This window comes from Lynx canadensis, chromosome E1 (assembly GCF_007474595.2).
Source record: "Lynx canadensis isolate LIC74 chromosome E1, mLynCan4.pri.v2, whole genome shotgun sequence".
In the NCBI taxonomy this organism is placed as follows: domain Eukaryota; kingdom Metazoa; phylum Chordata; class Mammalia; order Carnivora; family Felidae; genus Lynx; species Lynx canadensis.
In genome coordinates this window covers 9,583,105-9,604,093 of record NC_044316.2, presented here as the reverse complement: position 1 = coordinate 9,604,093, position 20,989 = coordinate 9,583,105, and the positions used below count along the sequence as shown (strand labels likewise).

General features: G+C 44.5%; 1 protein-coding gene and 1 non-coding gene across 6 annotated transcripts in view; one reads left to right on the top strand and one right to left on the bottom strand.

Annotated features, from left to right (window-relative positions):
- The window catches only part of SPECC1 (sperm antigen with calponin homology and coiled-coil domains 1), a 285,266-nt gene that overhangs the window by 234,077 nt on the left and 30,200 nt on the right, over positions 1 to 20,989 (top strand). The gene's annotated exons all lie outside the window — the stretch shown is intronic.
- LOC115501878 lies at positions 19,801 to 19,907 on the bottom strand. Its single transcript, XR_003964935.1, has one exon. It is a non-coding gene; the product is annotated as a U6 spliceosomal RNA (small nuclear RNA).

Below are 20,989 nucleotides of genomic sequence, written 5' to 3'. Positions count from 1 at the left end.
CGGGCTCTGGGCTGATGGCTCAGAGCCTGGAGCCTGTTTCCGATTCTGTGTCTCCCTCTCTCTCTGCCCCTCCCCTGTTCATGCTCTGTCTCTCTCTGTCCCAAAAATAAATAAAAACGTTGAAAAAAAAAAAATTTAAAGGCACTGGAAAAAATATGCATGCTACATTAAGTAAAAAATCAGATTCTAAAAATCTGTCTGGTATGATTCCAATTCTATCAAAAGAAATTTATACAAATGTTATATAAATGTTAACAGTGAGTATCTCTGGCTAAATACTAAAATTTATTCATGCTTTCCCGTAGTGTTTCGTTTTCTACAATGAGCATGTAAATTTTTAACAAAAATTTATTTTTAAGATTGTATCTTTTTAAAGAAAGAAGCCAGATGCAAAAAAAAAAAAAAAAACCCTCATATTATATGATTCTGTGTATATGAAATGTCCAGAGTAGGCAAATTCATAGAGTCAGAAAGCAGATTAGTGGTTGCCAGGGTTGCGGGGATGGGAATCGGGAGTGACTAGGCACAGGCTTCCTTTTGGGACTGATGAAAATGTTCCAGAATTAGATAGTAGTGGTTCTTACACAACCTCGTGAATATACTAAAAGCTACTGAATTGGACATTTTCAAAAAGGTAACTTTATAGTATGCGAATTATATCTCAATAAAGCTATTATTTATTTTTTAAGTGGCAATAAGAAAAGCTTAAGTGGGGCATCAGGGAGATGATTGGTAAGGAATAGGTAAGCGTACATAGGAAACTGGAATTTAAATTTTAGATCTGATCAAATATAACTTTAAAAAACCTACCCGTGGCGGGCGCCTGGGTAGCTCGGTCGGTTGAGCATCCGACTTTGGCTCAAGTCGTGAGCTCGCAGTTCATGAGTTCGAGCCCCATGTTGGGCTCTGTGCTGACAGCTCAGTACCTGGAGCCTACTTCGGATTCTGTGTCTCCCTCTCTCTCTGCCCCTCCCCTGTTCATGCTGTCTCTCCATCTCTCTCAAAGATAAACATTCAAACAAACAAACAAACAAAAAACTACCGTGGGTGCCTGGGTGGCTCAGTTGGTTAAGCGTCCGACTTCGGCTCAGGTCATGATCTCATGGCTCATGAGTTTGAGCCCCGCGTGGGGCTCTGTGCTGACAGCTCAGAGCCTGGAACCTGCTTCCAATTCTGTGTCTCCTCTCTCTGCCCCTCCCCTACTCATGCTCTGTCTCTCTCTCCTTCAAAAATAAATAAACATTGAAAAAATATATTTAAAAAAACATATCCAAGTACTACCTTGTATATTAAAAATTAAAATAAAACAATACAGTAAAACACAGGGATGCAAGGTATTCATACTCTAGTTTTTATATGGGAGGTGGGACTCAGATATTCACTTTATTGTTATGATTCATAAACCTAATATATTCTTTGTATCAAATGTATATAATTTGGGGGTGAAAGTCTGAGGAAAAAGGCCATATGGTTTTATTATATTTATTATATTATATTTATTATTTTTATATAATTAAACCAGATCCTTTCTGAGAAACATTTTTAAGTGGAAGAACACCTGAGGAATTACAGCATAAAAAAATGAGCTGAGCTGAGAGGGGCCTGTAGGGTAGGATTGGTTCCATTCACATCTCTCCCGTGTCATTTCAAAACCATGTGACAGTTAGCAAGTCAATGAAAAAAAAAAAAACACGCACATCTTTTTTTTTTTTTTTAAGTTTATTTTATTTTGAGAGAGAGCGAGAGAGAGGGGAAGGGACAGAGAGAGAGAGAGAGAGAGAAAATCCCAAGCAGGCTCTGTCTGCACTGTCAGCACAGAGCCTGACGTGGGCTCAAACCCATGAACCATGCTTAGGCTTCTCTCTCTCTCTCTCTTCTCTCTCTGCCCCCCACCAAACAAATAAATTAATTTTTAAAAAGTAAAGTGAACATTTTGTATCATCAGAGCTTTTGCCATTTGAGGTAGTAATAATGTAGGTCTGATCCTGTAATACCAGATTTAAGCTTCAAACTCAGATTGGTGTGATGTCAACAACAACCGAGGGGCCAAATCTAGCCCACCACATGTTTGTTTGTTTGTTTGTTTTTTAACGTTTATTTATTTTTGAGACGGAGAGAGACAGAGCATGAACGGGGGAGGGTCAGAGAGAGAGGGAGACACAGAATCGGAAACAGGCTCCAGGCTCTGAGCCATCAGCACAGAGCCCGACGCGGGGCTTGAACTCACGAACCGTGAGATCATGACCTGAGCCGAAGTCGGACACTGAACTGACTGAGCCACCCAGGCGCCCCACCACCACATGTTTTTATAAGTAAAGTTTTATTGGAACACAGTCACAGCCATTCATTTACATATTGCCCATAACCGCTTTTGTGCTAAACTGCAGAGTTGAGTAGTTACAGTAGAGCCCTTTTGGCTGTATGACATACTAATCAAAATTATTTACTATCTGGCCCTTTACAGAAGTTGGCTAACCCCTTCCTTAGCGACAGAGGTACACAAGTATCTTCTGTTATTGAACGCGTGTTTGGTTCTTGCATTTCAGATGGCAAGAAGCAAGTGTTAGATAACGAGAGACTTACTTGAGAACTTAATCTGAATCTGTGCAGTTTCCAAATTTGTATCACGAGAGTTCAGCTAGTGAGGGATATAGCTGTGGGATCGTGAAGGCACAGATATCTTTGAACCTGTTTTTAACCCATGAGCTAGGAGCTATATGTTCTTCTCTGTTGGAGAAAAAAGCAATCTCTGTGTTGTCTAAAACAAATCTCATTTTGCATCTGGAGAGAACACCCACATTGCCGGCAACTTCTGTTTTTCTGTCTCTGAGTTCCCACAGACAAGCGCTAACATATGCTTATCCAATAGCAAGCAGCCTGTGAAATAATCAGGCCATTTGGAGCTCTGTTTGTTGTTTTCTTTTTTGAGATAGGTCTCTTGAGGGCTACATGCGCAATTCAAAGAACGTTACAATGCTTTGATTTATTTATTGTCATCAAAGTGGTTCTTTTCCTGACTTCATTATAAAGATAGATTCTCCATGGAAGACGAATGTCATTATTGGCCTCTACTCTTTTGACGGCCTTTTTTCACCCAGTGTCTCTGCTTATGCAGCTGTTTATGAGACATGGTGATTTGTGAGGACGTTTTAAAGGGCATCAGGCATTGTCTTACAACCTGAGGCAACAGTAGAATCTGTGTGAATAATGAAGATGAAAGGCTTTATTTCCCAGGTTGTGGTGGACATACATTCAAGTCCCAGCAATCCATATTTCCCGGGGTTTTATCTCATGAGCCAGCATGGCTAGAAGCTCCCCTTTCTACTCTCATTTGTGTGTGCCTGCCCAGATATAGGAAATCTTAAGTAATAAAAACTGTTTTCTGAACAAAACCCTAAAGGGTGTTGTACAGATACCGTGAGATTGTTTGCACAGCAGATGGGGAGGGACTTGTTCCACCTTCATTGACAGGGATAACAGAGAAGCAGCCGTGATCACTGCTGACTGGTCCAAGGGAGGGCACCCAACCTAACCTAGGCCAGTCAGCCTTTCCCCAGGAGTTTGCAATAGAACTAAGAGGAGGATTACGAACTCCATGTTGTCGGCCGCCATGTTTTTACCTCTGTGCAGAGAAGAGCCAACGTAACAGGCCTGCCATGGCTGTGCCTGCAAAGGCTGCTTACGAGGTCGGCCCTTAATTTGCGTCTGGTAACTTGGATTTTGGGAGACTTCTCACCGTTGCCAGAACTGATAAGAGAGGCTCAGAAACCACTGTGGTTTCTGCCCAGCACCTGCCTTCCTGCGGGGAGTCTGGAGTTGTTGTTGTGTGCTAGGCAGAGGGCGCCCATGTGACCAGCCCCCAGTGAAAACCCTGAGTCTCCAGTGAGCCTCCTTGGTGGACAGCACCTCCTGTGTGTTGTCACAAGTCATTGCTGGGGGAGTTAAGCATGTCCTGTGACTCCACCGGAAGAGGACTCTTGAAAGCTTGCACCTCGTTTCCTCCAGACTTCGCCTCACGTGGCTTTTACCTTTGCTGATTTCGCTTTGTATCCTTCCGTGGCAATAAACCCATGCATCGTAGTAAATCTGTGAATGGCCTGGGAATGTGGCTACATCCTGATTGCTCTGAGTCCCCCTGCCAGTCACTGAACCTGACCTGGAGGTGGTCTTGGAGACCCCGCCCACAGCCACACTGACCAGGAAAGAAGTGGAGGAAGCCTCTGTAGAGACAGAGAATTTAATAAATGCATGGGGAGAATGCCAGGTAGTAGAACAGAGCTGTGGCACCTTCCAGGCTCCTGATTCCAGGTGCCTGTCAAGGCTCAGTGGCATCCTTTCAGATAGCCTTAGTTTCTGTGAAACATTAAAATCCTTAGAACAGATTTCCGCTTTTCTTAAATTAGTTCCGGTTGGACTTTGTTGCTTAAGGATCAAAAGGATTATACCTGATCATACAAAGGATCGTACAAAAGAATCATAACTGATCTCTTTTACTTGGGTATTTTCTGAATATTTGCACTAAGCATTTATTCCTTTTATTATTAGAAATAAATGGTGTTATTTGGTTTATTCCTTATATGTATCTTTTCAATTAAAAAAAAATGAATGCTAATTCTTGGGGGGGGGAAATTAAATGTTATATTGTATATAAATAGTGACATAATTCCTACCCTGTTGGTCAACTCTGCTCTCTTAAAAGTATCATTTTTTTTTAAATTTTTTTTAACGTTTTATTTATTTTTGAGACAGAGAGAGACAGAGCATGAACGGGGGAGGGGCAGAGAGAGGGGGAGACACAGAATCGGAAGCAGGCTCCAGGCTCTGAGCCATCAGCCCAGAGCCCGACGCGGGGCTCAAACTCACAGACCGTGAGATCGTGACCTGAGCTGAAGTCGGACGCTCAACCGACTGAGCCACCCAGGCTCCCCAAAAAGTATCATTTTTTTTTTTTTTTAATTTTTTTTTTTTCAACGTTTATTTATTTTTGGGACAGAGAGAGGCAGAGCATGAACGGGGGAGGGGCAGAGAGAGAGGGAGACACAGAATCGGAAACAGGCTCCAGGCTCCGAGCCATCAACCCAGAGCCTGACGCGGGGCTCGAACTCACGGACCGCGAGATCGTGACCTGGCTGAAGTCGGACGCTTAACCGACTGCGCCACCCAGGCGCCCCAAAAAGTATCATTTTTAATAACAGGTTGATATTTTTCTTTAAATTGAGGTTTCTTAGCCTTGGTACTTTTGATATTTTAGGCCAGATAATTCTTTGTTGTGGGGGCTGTCCTGTGCATTGTAGGATTTTAGCTGTATCCTCGGTCTCTACCCACTAGATGCCATTGTACTCTCCCGGCTGAGACAATCAAAAATGTCACCAGATATTGACAAATGTCCCCCACCAGGGGAGGGAGGGGAAAGATCGTCTCTGGTTGAGAACCACTGCCTTGAATATACAAATACATGTATTGAAACCTTATAAAAAATAGAATCATACGTTGATATGTGATGAGTGCTTCCAGTTTATATGTTGTGGTCATCCTTCTGTTAGCACATATACAGCTATTTTATTATTTGTAGCACCTGCATGGATTTTCCTTATATGCATAAGCAATACTTTATCTAGTGTCCTGTTGATAGACCTTAAAGTTCCTTGCCACATTCGATCTGAATTTCCATCTGAATCCATTCCAGGTGCTTTATTTGTTTTTCGACTTTTTAATGTTTATTTATTTTTGAGAGAGAGACAGTATGAGCAAGGAAGGAGCAGAGAGAGAAGGAGACACAGAATCCGAAGCAGGCTCCAGGCTCTGAGCTGTCAGTACAGAGCCCGAAGTGGGGCTTCGAACTCCCCAACTGTGAGATCATGACCTGGGCCGAAGTCAGATGCTTAACCGACTGAGCCACCCAGGTGCCCCACTCCAGCTATTTTAAACAGAAAAATGTATTCGGTAAGGGTAGACAGCTCACAGAAGTCTTAGGAGTTTTAAAGAAACGTACGCTAGGCTGGAATTCTAGGGATAACTCCCGAAGTCTCCACGTCAGATCTGGCCTGCCAAGGAGACTGCATTCATCATCAGGAAGGTGTAGAATCAGGAATCTTTTCCCTGACTTATTCACTCCAGAATCAAGCCACCTCTCCTATAGTCTGGAAAAGTGAACTGGGTGCCCCGACCTCGCCTCCTTCCCCATGTGACTCACTTACAGGTCCATTTCGTGCAAGCGCCTGGGATTGTCAGAACCTAAATCACATCCGGAACACTGGCTGCAGGAGTGTCTTGGAAATACACTTTTCAGGGGCACCTGGGTGGCTCAGTTGGTTAAGTGTCCAACTTCAGCTCAGGTCATGATCTCACAGTTCGTGAGTTCGAGCCCCGCATCTGGCTCTGTGCTGACAGCTCGGAGCCTGGAGCCTGCTTCGGATTCTGTGTCTCCTTCTCTTTCTGCCCCTCCCCACTCATGCTCTGTCTCTCTGTCTGAAAAATAAATAAAACATTAAAAGAAAGAAAGGAAGAAAGAAAAAGAAAGAGAGAGAAAGGCACTTTTCAGCTTTCTGGCTCCTACACAGGGTTTAGAAGATTGTCAATCAAAACAGTCCATAATGTCTGTCCTGTCACCCATCCTTAGAAATAGTACCACGAGGACATCAGTGAAAACGGGGAGGTAAGGAAATCCAAGACTCCCTCCCTCTACAAATGCAATAAATCAGGTGGCAAAAAAACCCCGTCAGAACCAGCCTTTTCATAATCCTGGGATGTAGTCAAAAACTTGTAACAGCCAAAGGATCGCCTAATGAAAGGGGGGGAAAAAAAACTACAGAGACTCTGTAAGAGAGCTCTGTGCCCTTTTAACTTCCTGTTACCACCCTCTGCCTCGCGGCTCCGCAGTAGCCTTGCAGATGGTGGCCAGCGTCTTCCCGTCTTCCGGGAACTGCCAGTGTTGTGTTTGGCCCTGTCTGATGGTTCCCTAAAGGATCAGCTCCAGGGTTTGCCTTTGTTTTGCCTGCACAGGAGCTTCCCCTGGGCAGAGGCGGCTTCCCAGGCAGCATTTTCCAAGAGCATTTAAAAGATCAGGGATTAGCTGCTGCCTCCTGAGTAACCGGGAGCGGTTGGGACCAGTGAAGACAGACGGAAAAGCCTGAGAAGAGAGTAGGGGAAGGGAGGTACGTGGGGGGGAAGAGGGCAGTGAAAAGCACTCACGCATTCCCCAGAATCTAGAAGGACCCAGAAAAGACCCGACGAGTCCCAAAGCTCCGACCCCAGGCTCCGCGCAAACAGGAAGGGAAGGCAAAGGCAGAGTTGTGAGCCTCTGAAAGAGTGTCCGTCACTGAGCCAGGCTGCAAAGGCTGCGAGAGGTTTTCTCCCAGGCCGGGAATGAAATCCGTCGCATCGTTAGCCAGTCACTAAACTAGCAAAGCAGTGACTTCAGTGGCCACCCTTGACAAAGAACCCAGACTTTACAAAATTAGTTCAGAAGAGTCACCAAACAAAAACACCAGCGCAGACTAACAGTAAACCCTGTGGAGGGAAGAGAGACTGGCTTCTAGAGTCACATTAGAATACCCAAAATGCCAGTTTTCAACAAAGAAGTTACAGGTATGCCGAGAAACAAAGTTTTGGCCCACTCATAAGGGAAAAAAAAAAGTGGGAACTGTCCCTGAGAAGGCCCAGACACTGGACCTCCCGGATGAAGACTTGAAACGAACGGTCTTAAATGTGCTCAGAATGCTCACGGGGGACCACGGTCAAGAACTACAGGAAATCAGAAACAGGATCTATGAACAAAGTGATCCATGAACTCCAGAAGCTTGTAGAACTTCTGGTTGTCCTCAGCTTTCAAACATTTCAGGGTGATACGCCTCGATGTGGGTCTTTCTTTTTTTCCACCATGCTGGGTACTCCTTGTACCCTTTCAATAAGATAATTCATGTTCTTATTTTCCTGAATTATTTTTTGTGGTAATTTTCTTCCTTTTCTGCTTTCTTCTCCTGGTATTCCTCCTAGCCTGCTCTCCTAGTTATCATATCTTTTTTCACCTTTCTTCCATCTCTTTGTTTCATAGGTTACTGAGGGACTTCTTAATATAATATTAATATTATTATAATTAATTAACATAATTAATATAATTAATATTAATATAATATTATAATATAATGTTCTAAAATCTCTCAAATGTTTCGTTTGTGCATCATATTTTTTTTTGCATCATTTCAACTGTTAAAATACACATAACATAAGATTTACTGTTAAAATAACTTTAAAATACACATAACATAAGATTTACCATCTTAACCATTTTTTAGAAAATGTTTATTCATTTTTGAGAGAGAGAGAGGGAGGGGCAGAGAGAGGGGGATCGAGGATCCAAACCGGGCTCTACACTGACAGAGGTGAACCCCGGGCTCAAACTCACGAACCCCGAGATCATGATCTGAGCTGAAGTCGGATGCTTAACTGACTGAGCCACCCAGGTGCCCCTCAGAGCTCTTTATACATTAAAATATTAACCTTTATCTGTCACAGGGAACTCCAGATCGTTTTTAAACATTTAAATCTTTTTTCTTTTGAAGCTTGTGTTTGTTTTACTAGATAGCACTGTAACTTTTTTTCTAAGTGGATGGCCATTTGGCTTAGCATCTTTTTTATTTTTTTATTTAAATTCAAGTTAGTTAGGGGTGCCTGGGTGGCTCAGTCGGTTAAGCGTCCAACTTCAGCCAGGTCACGATCTCGCGGTCCGTGAGTTCGAGCCCCGCGTCGGGCTCTGGGCTGATGGCTCAGAGCCTGGAGCCTGTTTCCGATTCTGTGTCTCCCTCTCTCTCTGCCCCTCCCCCGTTCGTGCTCTGTCTCTCTCTGTCCCAAAAATAAATAAACGTTGAAAAAAAAAATTAAAAAAAAAATAAATTCAAGTTAGTTAACATACCGTGTAGTCTTGCCTTCAGGAATAGATCCCTGTGATTCATGTCTTACGTATGACGCCCCGTGCTCATCCCAAAAAGTGCCCTCCTTAATGTCCTCATTTAACCCCTCCCCCCACCCACATCCCCTCCAGCAGCCCTCAGTTTGTTCTCTGTATTTAAGTGTGTCTTATAGTTTGCCTCCCTCTCTGTTTTTATCTTATTTTTCCTTCTCTCCCCTTATGTTCATCTGTTGAATTTCTCCAATTCCACATATGAGTGAAATTATATGGTATCTGTCTTTCTCTGACTTCTTTGGCTTAGCATAATACCCTCTAGTTCCATCCACATTGTTGCAAATTCTTTTATTTTTTTTAAAATTTTTTAATGTTTATTTATCGTTGAGAGAGAGAGCATGCAAGCAGGGGAAGGGCAGAGAAAAGAGGGAGACACAGAATCTGAAGCAGGCTCCAGGCTCTGAGCTGTCAGCACAGAGCCCGACTCAGGGCTCCAACTCACGAAAGGTAAGATTATGACCTGAGCCGCAGTTGGGTGCTTAACCAACTAAGCCACCAAGGCACCTCCCCCCCACTTTTTTTAAATTTCTTAAAATTAAAATGTTGGATATTCTTGTCTTATTTTCCATTCACAGTAGTATTGCACCTTTAAATATATTTTTGCATTGTTACCTAATAAATACTCTCTCAGCTAAAGGAAGCTTAGTTCTGTTGTGAGTTTACTGGGTTGTTTTTTTTTTTTTTTTACTTAGTTTTTTTAACATTTATTCATTTTTAAGAGTGAGGGAGACAGAGCATGAGTGGGGGAGGGGCAGAGAGAATGGGAGAATCAGAAGCTGGCTCCAGGCTCTGAGCTCTCAGCACAGAGCCCGATGGGGACTTGAACTCATGGATCGTGAGATCATGACCTGAGCTGAAGTTGGATGCCTAACCGACTGAGCCACCCACGTGCCCCAGAGATTTTTTTTTTTTAATTCAGAAATAGGTAAGAATTGTATCAAATTCCTTTTTGGCATTTGTTGAGCAATACATAAGGTGTTTTCTCTTTTAATCCACTTATATAATTAACATAAATGTATTATATTATGTAACAGATTTCCTAGTGGCGGAAACATTCCTGTATTCCTGGGGCCAAAATTCCAACTTTGTTGTGGAATGTGGTGTATAATATGGTATATTACTCCTGGGGGAAATTGCTGCTTAATTATGGTCATTCATACTTTTTATACTCTGTTACTGATAAAGGGACTTTTGGCTTGTTGTTGCCTGGCTTAACTATAAATGAAGTTTTATGTTAATCAGATCTGGTTTTTTGTTAAGATGTCAGTGAGCACTAAAACCCTGTACATGGTCAAAAAATGCAGTGGGTACTTTTCTGCCTTCTCCAGTAGGGTTGGTGACAATTTTCAGCCAGAAGGAACTGGAATATACTCTGGAGTACAGGACAGATCCACACAAGACTCTGACATTCCTTCTGACAAATGAGAACCCAGGGTGTTCTGAAATTTTGTTGGGTCCCAGTCGGGGAAACCTCTCATTTAGAAGTTGCAAGTCTAGGGGCGCTTGGGTGGCTCAGCCGGTTAAGTGTCCGACTTCAGCTCAGGTCATCAGCTCTCGGCTCGTGGGTTTGAGCTCCGCATCATCTGAGAGCCTGGACCTGGTGGGATTGTGTGTCTGCCTCTCTCTCTCTGCTTCTCCCCCACTTGCATTCTTTCTCAAAAACCAAATAAACATTAAAAGAAAATTTTTAAAAAGAAGTTGCAAGTCTCATGTTCCCCAAAAGTGGAGGCCTAGGTTTTTCCTTGGGACTGAATGCTCTTTCCCTTAGGTAAAAGCCCTCCACGAGGACCTTTTCGTCACACAAATAAATGTAGAGTCTCCCTACTTGTTCTGAGGGGGACCTTGTAAGTGGGCTGGAGCTGTGGGCACTGGAGAGTATCCTTCACTGTCCAGCACTGATTTGTTGAATTCTAAATGAGCTGTGCTCTTACTCCAATATAGTTTTTGTCAAAATCTTTGACTTCTAAGAGTTCTTACATTAGATACTTGGATACCAGACTAAGGGTTCATCACTCTTGTATCTTTTTTTTTTTTTTTTTTACTCTTTTTATCTTTTTATCTTTTTATCTTTTAATCTTTTTATCTTTTATTTCAGTTAAACCTTCTGACCTAAAGGTTTTCAGTTTATGGTAATCATATACTCTTCCTGTTTCTGCTCAGCTTTTATTTGCCTGGCGTCTTGTAATTCCTTTGTTGTCGATCTTTCTTATCCACGTGCTTTAAGTGTATTTCTTAGTGTAGCTTTATACGTAATTTGAAAATTCCTCTAATAGAGACATTTAGCCCATTCTCCTTTTCTTGTGGCTTACTAGTATGTATTTATTCTTATTCTTGTTACCTTACGTTTTCAGTATACTTTTCCTACTGGATTTCTTTCTCCCGATTTGCAGTCACCTAGCCACGTGTGTCCTAAGGTGTGCGGGTTGAAAAGGTGGAAAAAGGCCTGAGAATCTGAGTAGCTTATTCTGGTAATCATGTGAAAATTAAAGCTAAGGGGCGCTTGGGTGGCTCAGTTGGGTGAGCGTCTGACTTTGGCTCAAGTCATGATCTCACAGTTCATGAGTTCGAGCCCCATGTCGGTCTCTGTGCTGACAGCTCGGAGCCTGGAGCCTGCTTCGGATTCTGTGTCTCCCTCTCTCTCTGCCCCTCCCCCCACCCATGCTCTGTCTGTCTCTCTCTGTCAAAAATAAACAAACATTAAAAAAAATTTTTTTTTTAGAAAGCTGGGGTGAGGAGAGAGCCCACCTGACAGTGTCAGATTTCCTGTCACATAAGCACCAGTTCGGGCCATGCGGCTTCTGCAAGATGGGCAGAGCCCCCTCTCCCACAGCACTGGGGTTCCCTGGGACAAAATGATGGCGACAGCACAGCCAAGCAGAACCACCAAACAGGGATTTGAAGGAATACCTGGGAACTTTTCACTCACACTGGGCTCGTTACCTAGCAATTCGCTAAGTAGAACAGGATAGTTCTGAAAGTACTCTTTTTATTTTATTTATTTTTTTTTTAATTTTTTTTTTTCAACGTTTATTTATTTTTGGGACAGAGAGAGACAGAGCATGAATGGGGGAGAGCAGAGAGAGAGGGAGACACAGAATCGGAAACAGGCTCCAGGCTCTGAGCCATCAGCCCAGAGCCCGACGCGGGGCTCGAACTCACGGACCGCGAGATCGTGACCTGGCTGAAGTCGGACGCTTAACCGACTGCGCCACCCAGGCGCCCCCTGAAAGTACTCTTAATTACAGGGGGAAGATTCACTGTTGTCCAATGGAATCCACTTAGCTGCTTTTATTGGTGTTTGTGGGAAGATGGGCAGTGAGCGATCTGTCCCCTCTGTTCTTTTGTCATTCCTGTCATCCTTGACCTCTTTTTGTGGTAAAATATGCATCACAGGAAATTTGCCGTTTTAACCATTTTTAAGTGGCCGCGGCGCGTTGGACATTGTCATGCAGCCATTGTCACCGTCCATCCACAGAACTTGTTCATCTTCCCCAGCTGAATCCCTGCACAATTAAATACGAATTCCCCGTCCCCCAGCCCCTGGTAAGCTCTGTTCTACTTTCTGTCTCCGTGCGTTTGCCCACGAGCGGTACCTCACAGGCGCGCAGTCATCCAGCCTCTGTTCTTCTGGGTCTGAAATTAATATTTCACCTTACATAATGCCCTCGAGGTTCATCCGTGTTGTAACATAGGTCATTCATCCTGCGTTTGCATCCATCCTTCTTCCGTGTGGGTGAACTCACAGCAGGGGTACATCAGTCTCCCAGAATCACAGCTCTGGGAGACCCTTGCCACCCTTTAATGGCCCTGCAGCTGACTGAATGAGACCCATGTGTGTGGGAGGATTGGCCTTTTCTTTTTTTTATATGTGTATTTTTATTTTTATTTTTACAGTGTATTTGTGAGAGAGAGAGCAGGGGCAGAGAGAATGAGAGAGAGAGAGAGAGAGAGAGAGAGAGAGAGAGAGAGAGAGAATATCCCAAGCAGGCTCCGCATTGTCAGCCCAGAGCCCAATGCAGGGCTCGAACGCACGAACCATGAGATCATGACCTGAGCCGACACCAAGGGTCGGATGCTTAACTGACTGAGACACCCAGGTGCCCCAGGATCAGCCTGAATCAACATGAATATTTAGCTGTTTTGTTTTCCCTCCCTTTTCTCAGACGTCTGGAATGTCGTCCACCCCATCCCCCATACCAGAAACCGGGAGTTTAAATCCTCTGTGTCACTGAGGAAAAAGGAAAGAGTGTTTTGGTCACCAGGGGTTTGGGCTGCCGGGCTCTGTAAGTCAAAAAGGTCCGTGTTGAAGGACTAGAGATGGAGGGTAGGGGGTTGGGGGACGGTTGGAGTGGAGGCTGGGTGGGTGTGGGTCGGGAGGGAGAGCAGAGACGCACATGCCCGTGAGGGGAGTGGCCACTGCTCAGAGGCCTGGCTGCAAGGTGCACCCGGAAGCCCAAAAACCCAAGCGTAGGGCTCAGCTCGGCCACCCTGCAGGCTGAGAGACCCACATCCTGCCAGCTCCAACCTGCTGAATTCCTGTGAGATACAGGTGGGCTTTCAGAGACAGCATTACACTCCAGTGAAGCGCTCTTGACATGAGTTAGCTGAGCCTTCTGGTTGTATAGGATCCTTTGAAGGAAGCATCTGCAGTCAAACATTGCCAGCTCGCACATTTTTTTTAATTCGAATAGAAATGTTGGATGTCCTGCCGGCTTCAGAAAGTAAAAGTAAAAGCGTGATTTTCAAAATAAAATGTTGTAAGAATGTTTCCTCTAGGAGCGCCTGGGTGGCTCGGTGAGTTGAGCATCCGTCCGACTTGGGCTCAGGTCATGATCTTGTGGTTTGTGGGTTTGAGCCCCTTGTTGGGCTCTGTGCTGACAGCTAGGAGCCTGGAGCCTGCTTCGGATTCTGTGTCTCCCCAGCTCTCTGCCTCTCCTCCACTCAGCCCTGTCTGTTTCTCTCTCTCTCTCTCTCAAAAATGAATAACATTAAAAAAAAAAAAAGCTTCCTCCTGCTGTGGATTGAGGTTGATTTAAAGTGCCTTTGTCCCTTCTCCTCCCCGTGGATCGTTTGTCCTGCCCCAGGGCCTCTGCAGATCAAATACGCCAGCAACTGGTATTATAGCCCAGCACCATCCAACACCAAAAGCCATTATCTTGCCATCATTAAGAGAGACGAGGCCTTGCTGTTTGCCGCTGTTCCAACTCTCGATCCCCCAGGACGGCATGGAAGTCTATTTAGATAATAACAGTCCCAAGCGAATCTGCACTGAGTATTTTTTCCGTTCTCTTATTTATGAAATGTTCAGCTGGGAAAAAGAAATAGTCTAGCCACAGAACCTTATGATGTTAGAGGCTGAATTCAGTCTTTCTGGGAATAAGGGGTGAAGATTGCTAGTATAAATTAAACTTGATCGTGGAACAGAATTCCTTAGAACAAATCGTTTAGTTATTACGTAGTATTTTCTTAGTAAGCACATCCAAAAATACAGAAGTGCTGTTTCCCTTTTTTTTTTTTTTTTTTTTTAAAAAAAAAGTTCTTCCTTACTAAAAATACTCTATTTGGAGTGCTAGGGCATCAGAGTGTGGACAAAATCATGTTGTTCTCCGAAACTTTGTGGACTCTGATGAATGTGTAGGGACGTAGTCACTCACACGTTGTGAGGTGCAGGAAGCCTAAAGTGGAAGGATCTCTCTCAGAGTGATTGGGCAGAATCCGTCATAATTTATTCCACATCTGTGCAGAATAATAACAAAAGACCGGAAACAACTTAAAACAGACTGTCGTATCCATCCATATGACAGACCCATAACGGATAGTTAATAGTGATGAAAAGCGAGCTCTTTACTAGTTACCATGAAGCAGACATTCTTATAAGTGCTTTCCGTGTTGTTTGTGTATTTAACCTTGACTAGAATCCTGTAAGGTATTCCTTTTCCACATCCACTTTAAGGATACAGAAACTAAAACACAGAGAGCTTAAGTAATTGCGCACGGTCACACAGCTCCTCAGTGACGGGGCTCCGGGCTTCAGAATCCGATCTCTCCGTCTCTGCACTGTAACTGTTTCTACACGTGTCGTGAAAGGGCCTCTGTCTACAGGCTTTAGTAAGTGGGTACAGAACTGTGTGCGTCACATGCTACCCTTTGCATAAAAAGGGGGAAATATACATACACGTTTGTGTATGTGCAGCCCAGTGCTGTCCGATAGAACTTTCTGTGACAGTGAGAAGGTTCTAGACCTGCACCGTCCAATACAGTAGTCACTGACCAGCCACTTGTGGATCTTAGGCAATTGAAAGGTGGCTAATGTGACTGAGACACTGAATTTTAAGTTTTATTCCATTTTGGGGCGCCTGGGTGGCTCAGTCAGTTAAGCTCGGCTCAGGTCATGATCTGGCAGTTTGTGAGTTTGAGCCCCGCGTCGGGCTGTCTGCTGTCAGTGCAGAGACAGTGGATCCTCTGTCTGCCTCTCTCTGGCTCTCCGGCGTGCTCGCTCTCTCTCCCTCTCTCTCTCTCTCTCCTTTCTCTCTCTCTCACAAATAAACATTTTTTAAAAAACTTTATTCAATTTTAACCAATTTAGCCACATGTGACTAGTGGCTATTGTATTGGACAGTGCAAGATAGGATATTCACAGAAGGACACAAAAGGAGCTGGTAAGAAATCATTTAGTCTTACAGCGTTCACTCTCTACCTTTATAAAAACCTTCCACAGAAAGCTTTAGCTAGAACAGCAGGTCCCACAGCTGATGATCATCTCACAACCACCGTTAGGATCTAACCAGTTCGCTGGAAAGATGAGGAAACGAGAAGCCAGAAAAGTCATTTGTCTAAAGTCACAGTCACATAGCTGCTTTTGTGACAGAGAGAGAGCCAGGCCTAGGAGCCGGTCCGAGTTTGGATTTGTTCTTTTGAGTCATGCACGTTTTGGTTTGCCAGGGCTCATTCAGTCTGAGTACCAGCTCAAAAAAACAGAAAACAAAACAGACCTGTGTCTCCTGTGTTCTCAGAACTCCGTGGGAGTCCTGCGTATGACCTGTTCACTCTCTGCAGCCCAGACCACATCAGGCCTCCTCCGCAGCCCAGACTCACCGCTTGCCTCGCCCTGCCTGCTCCACTGATTGTGGTGAACCATTCGGGACCAGGGACCACGCCTCATTATGTTTGTCTGTCTCTCAGCGCTTACACGTAGCGGGGCTCGATGAACATTTGCTGGCTGTACTTACACACTTTAGAGCGCCATAAGAGTTGATCCATGAATGCGGATGGTTCATAAGAAGGTCGTCTACCATTTCCTTGGCGAAATAAGCTAGATAAGCTCTCAGGTAGGAGAAGGAGGGGCTTTAGAGTGCTAACAGAATACTGAGCCTGAAAAGTGGGTCATTGGGCCATTCTAGGATGAACGGAACCAGCAGCGCCGCAATTACCATCTTTTTCAGAAAGAGTAAGCTGAAAGGACACGTGAAGTTAATTAAGATGAGGTAACCGACTCAACCGAAAGGCAAGAGAGGAAAGGAGGGGAAGAAAACTCTAGAAAGGTGTTTCTCCGAAGATCTGGAACCTGGTCTGGGCCTGGGGAATAGAACATGGCAGAGAATCGTTTGGGAACCAAGCTGAGGGGTCGAGAGAAGATCTGCTCACAGAAGTTGTGCAAGAACCCAAGTTCCCATGCTGAGCCAGTGTATTTCATCTTCCTTTGACCGCGTTGGCCGTGGGACGCCAGCCCTGCTGCTTGAGCCGCTGGGTGGACCAGGAATGGAGTGTTGGCATGGGCATGGACCCAACGAGATGGCTGGCAGGACACTTGCCGTGAAACTCAACCAAACGTCGCCAGGCCCAGGGCAGAGAACCTCAAGAAGGAAACGCCATGGGGTGTTTGCTTAAATGAAGAAGGAGGAAGCAAAGCAGGAAGAAAGATGTAGCTCCAGCCACTCTTCTGATCTCAACATCCTTTTGATTCTGCCTCCAGAGAGAGGTTGTGTGGTATCTACCTACGCATCGTTCTCTGAGGACTCGGCAGAGGATGTTTCTGCTGACGTTGTCCCATGTAACTTACTCATTTGATCCTCACCCCGTAAACCAAAGTGCAGTCCTTCCTAGATTTGCGGTTTTGATCTGTTCTTTTCCAAGTCTCAAACCCTCAATTCCTTCCACAGGAATAAAGAGGGGGAAGAATCATTTAAAAAAATAAACTGTTCCTCTAAATGTAATTCAGTTCCAAGTAAAATCCCACAGCATTTCTTTATTCTTGAATGTAAAATAATTAAAAACTCACCCAGAAGAATAAACGAGTAAGAACAGCCAAGAAAGTTTTGAGAAAGTAATGATGAAGGCATGGTTGCCCAACCTGATTAGAAGTGGTCCCTGCTTCATAACCCACTTTCAGCCATCATAGGTATTCCAGAACAGATAATACAAACAGTGGAAACAGACCTGAATGTGGAACAGACCCATGTTTAAGAGTATAAAAGAGGGGCGCCTGGGTGGCTCAGTCGGTTAAGCATCCGACTTCGGCCCAGGTCATGATCTCACGATCCGTGAGTTCGAGCCCCGTGTCGGGCTCTGTGCTGACAGCTCAGAGCCTGGAGCCTGCTTCAGATTCTGTGTCTCCCTCTCTCTCTGCCCTCCCTAGCTCGCTCTCTCTCTCTCTCTCTCTCTCTCTCTCTGTGTCTGTCAAAAATAAATAAACTTTAGGGCGCCTGGGTGGCGCAGTCGGTTAAGCGTCCGACTTCAGCCAGGTCACGATCTCGCGGTCCGTGAGTTCGAGCCCCGCGTCGGGCTCTGGGCTGATGGCTCAGAGCCTGGAGCCTGTTTCCGATTCTGTGTCTCCCTCTCTCTCTGCCCCTCCCCCGTTCATGCTATGTCTCTTTCTGTCCCAAAAATAAATAAAAACGTTGAAAAAAAAAAAATTAAAAATAAATAAATAAATAAATAAACTTTAAAAAAAAGTATAAAAGATATTTAGTTGACTATCTGGAGTGGGGTCACATTTTTTAAATCTTAAAGGCAAGCAAAAGCTTTCACCCTTGATTTGGGAGATGATTAGCCATCTAAAAGAGAGTAAGTGATTAAAGCGATAATATGAACAGGATCAAAAGAGCAAAGGAGTTCCAAGGAACCCCCAAAGTTATTTGCTTGAGGAACGGAAGGTTGGTTTCCATTCTGCCCTTTGCAACAGTTTTAAAAGAAGTAACGAACGTCAGATGTTCTGAGTTATCTACAGCTATGTAACTACCCCCCAAATTTGGTGGATTAAAAATACAGCAGTGTTCATCTTGTTCCTGTGTCTACAGTTTAGGCCCGACCCCTCCCTGCTGCACCATGTCTAGGGCCTCTGCCCTTGGCCTGGGCTTCTACCCGAGTGTTCTGAGAGTCCTCAGAAAAACTTCAAGGCTTCTTGTGTCCTAGCCTTGCAGATCCCACCTTGCACTTCCTCTGCATTCAAGCAAATCATTAAGATTCAAGAGGAGAAGAATTAGACCTCACCTCTCAGTTGGAAGATTTCAGGGAATCTGTAGCTGCTTTTCATCTATCACCTAAAGAAAGAAACTTAAGGTCTCTACACTGCCTTTCTAGCAAGTTCTTTTTTTTAAATGTTTATTTATTTATTTATTTATTTATTTTAAATGTTTTGTTTATTTTTGAGACAGAGAGAGACAGAGCATGCACAGGGGAAGGGCAGAGAGAGAGGGAGACACAGAATCCGAAGCAGGCTCCAGGCTCCGAGCTGTCAGCACAGAGCCCAACGCGGGGCTCTAACACGTGGACCGTGAGATCATGACCTGAGCCTAAGTCAGACACTCAACTGACTGAGCCAACCAGGCGCCCCTAATGTTTATTTATTTTTGAGAGAGAGAGACAGAGCACGAGCAGGCGAGGGGCAGAAAGAGAGAGAGGGAGACACAGCATCCGAAGCAGGCTCCAGGCTCCGAGCTGTCCTCTCAGAGCCCGACATAGGGCTTGGACTCACAAACTATGTGATTATGACCTGAGCAGGAGTCAGATGCTTAACCGACTGAGTCATCCAGGCACCCCTCTAGCAAGTTCTTAATTGCATCTTCCTTCCTTCATCTACACAGCCAACATTTTGGGGGAAAAACGATTTCTTCTGGATCCGTTCAGCATAGAAACATACAGTTATTAGCAGTCTTATTATTCACTCACTACCTTGGAATTGGCATTGGCCTATTTTGTCTATAAGTGATGTCATTAATATTTTTAATAATGTATTATTTTTCTTAACTGCAAAAGTAATACACGGTCACTGTAGAAAAATTGTAAAACACAAAAAGAAGATGAGGAATTAAGCTAGACGTCATCCCACTTAATTTGGCCTATTGAAATCTTTTTTGGATTTTGACTCTCTCCATTTGTTACTCCCTGTCCTCCCAGATTACCTCAGTGCCAGTGACCGTGGAGGAAAGCGTAGGACCAGTCCTGTAGATTGACATTTGACACTGATAACTAGTGAGAAGCATCGAGTATCTAGAACAAATCACATATAGCAGACCCATCAAAACCCAGAACATCGGGGCTTCTGGGTGGCTCAGTTGGTTAAGCATTCAACTTCCACTCAGGGCACGATCTCAACATTCGTGAGTTCGGGCCCTGCACGGACAGTTCAGAGCCTGGAGCCTGCTTCAGATTTTGTCTCCCTCCCTCTCTGTCCCTCCCCCACTTGTTCTCTCTCCCTCTCTCTCTGCCTCTTTCTCTCTCATTCAATAATCAACATTTAAAAAAAAGCCCTCAGAACATCGACGTTTTCCCACGAGCTTCACAGGAATGCCTGCAGATTAGAAAACTGAGTTATAGGTTGGTTTGGGGGGAGGGTGTTTGTAAATATGGAACACTTCATGAATCTATATGTCATCCGGGGGCAGGGGCCACACTAACATTGTCTGTCTTGTTCCAGTTTTAGTATCTGGGCCGCTGAAGCAAGCACTGTAGATGGGTTTTCATAACAATGTTTCAAAAGCAAAAAAAGTTTGCTTAGCTTAATTGGTAGACAACTGGGATATTTCCAGTTCCCCATTCTGAACAATAATGCTGGAGTAAACATTTTTTGTAGGTGTGTCTTTGGGTAGATGGCATGACTGTTTTCTCTAGAATAGATACCTCCATGTGCAGTTACTCGCTCAAATCATTTATTTATTTATTTATTTTTGGAGAGAGAGAGAATGAGTGAATGTGAGCAGGGGAGGACAGAGAAAGAGGAAGAGAGAGAATCTCAAGCAGGCTCCATGCTCAGCACGGAGCCCAACATGGGGCTTGATCCCACAACCCCGGGATTATGACCTGAGCCAAAACTGAGAGTCGGACGCTTAACTGACTGAGTCACCCAGGCGCCCCTTATTTTTTTTTAAAGAAATTTTTTTTTTAGTGTTTATTTATTTTAGAGAGAGACAGAGACAGAATGCAAGTGGGTGAAGGGCAGAGAGACAGACAGGGAGACACAGAATCGAAAGCAGGCTCCAGGCTCCCAGCTGTCAGCACAGAGCCCGACGCGGGGCTCAAACCCACAAACCGTGAGATCATGACCTGAGCTGAAGTCGGACGCTTAACCGACTGAGCCACCCAGGCGCCCCCAGGTGCCCCATATTTTTATAAAAAAAAAATGTTTCCAGTTGCCCCCCCCAAAAGCCTGTGCCAATCCGTATTCCCGTCAGCCAATGGGGGAACACCCATTTCCCCACATCTTCATTAACTCTGTGAATTAAAAATCTTTTTAACTTTTTTTTTTAATTTTTTTTTTTAATTTTTTTTTTTTCAACGTTTATTTTATTTTTGGGACAGAGAGAGACAGAGCATGAACGGGGGAGGGGCAGAGAGAGAAGGAGACACAGAATCGGAAACAGGCTCCAGGCTCCGAGCAGTCAGCACAGAGCCCGACGCGGGGCTCAAACTCACGGACCGCGAGATCGTGACCTGGCTGAAGTCGGACGCTTAACCGACTGCGCCACCCAGGCGCCCCAAAAATCTTTTTAACTTTTCCCAATTTGATGAGTGAACACAGTTCACTATTTT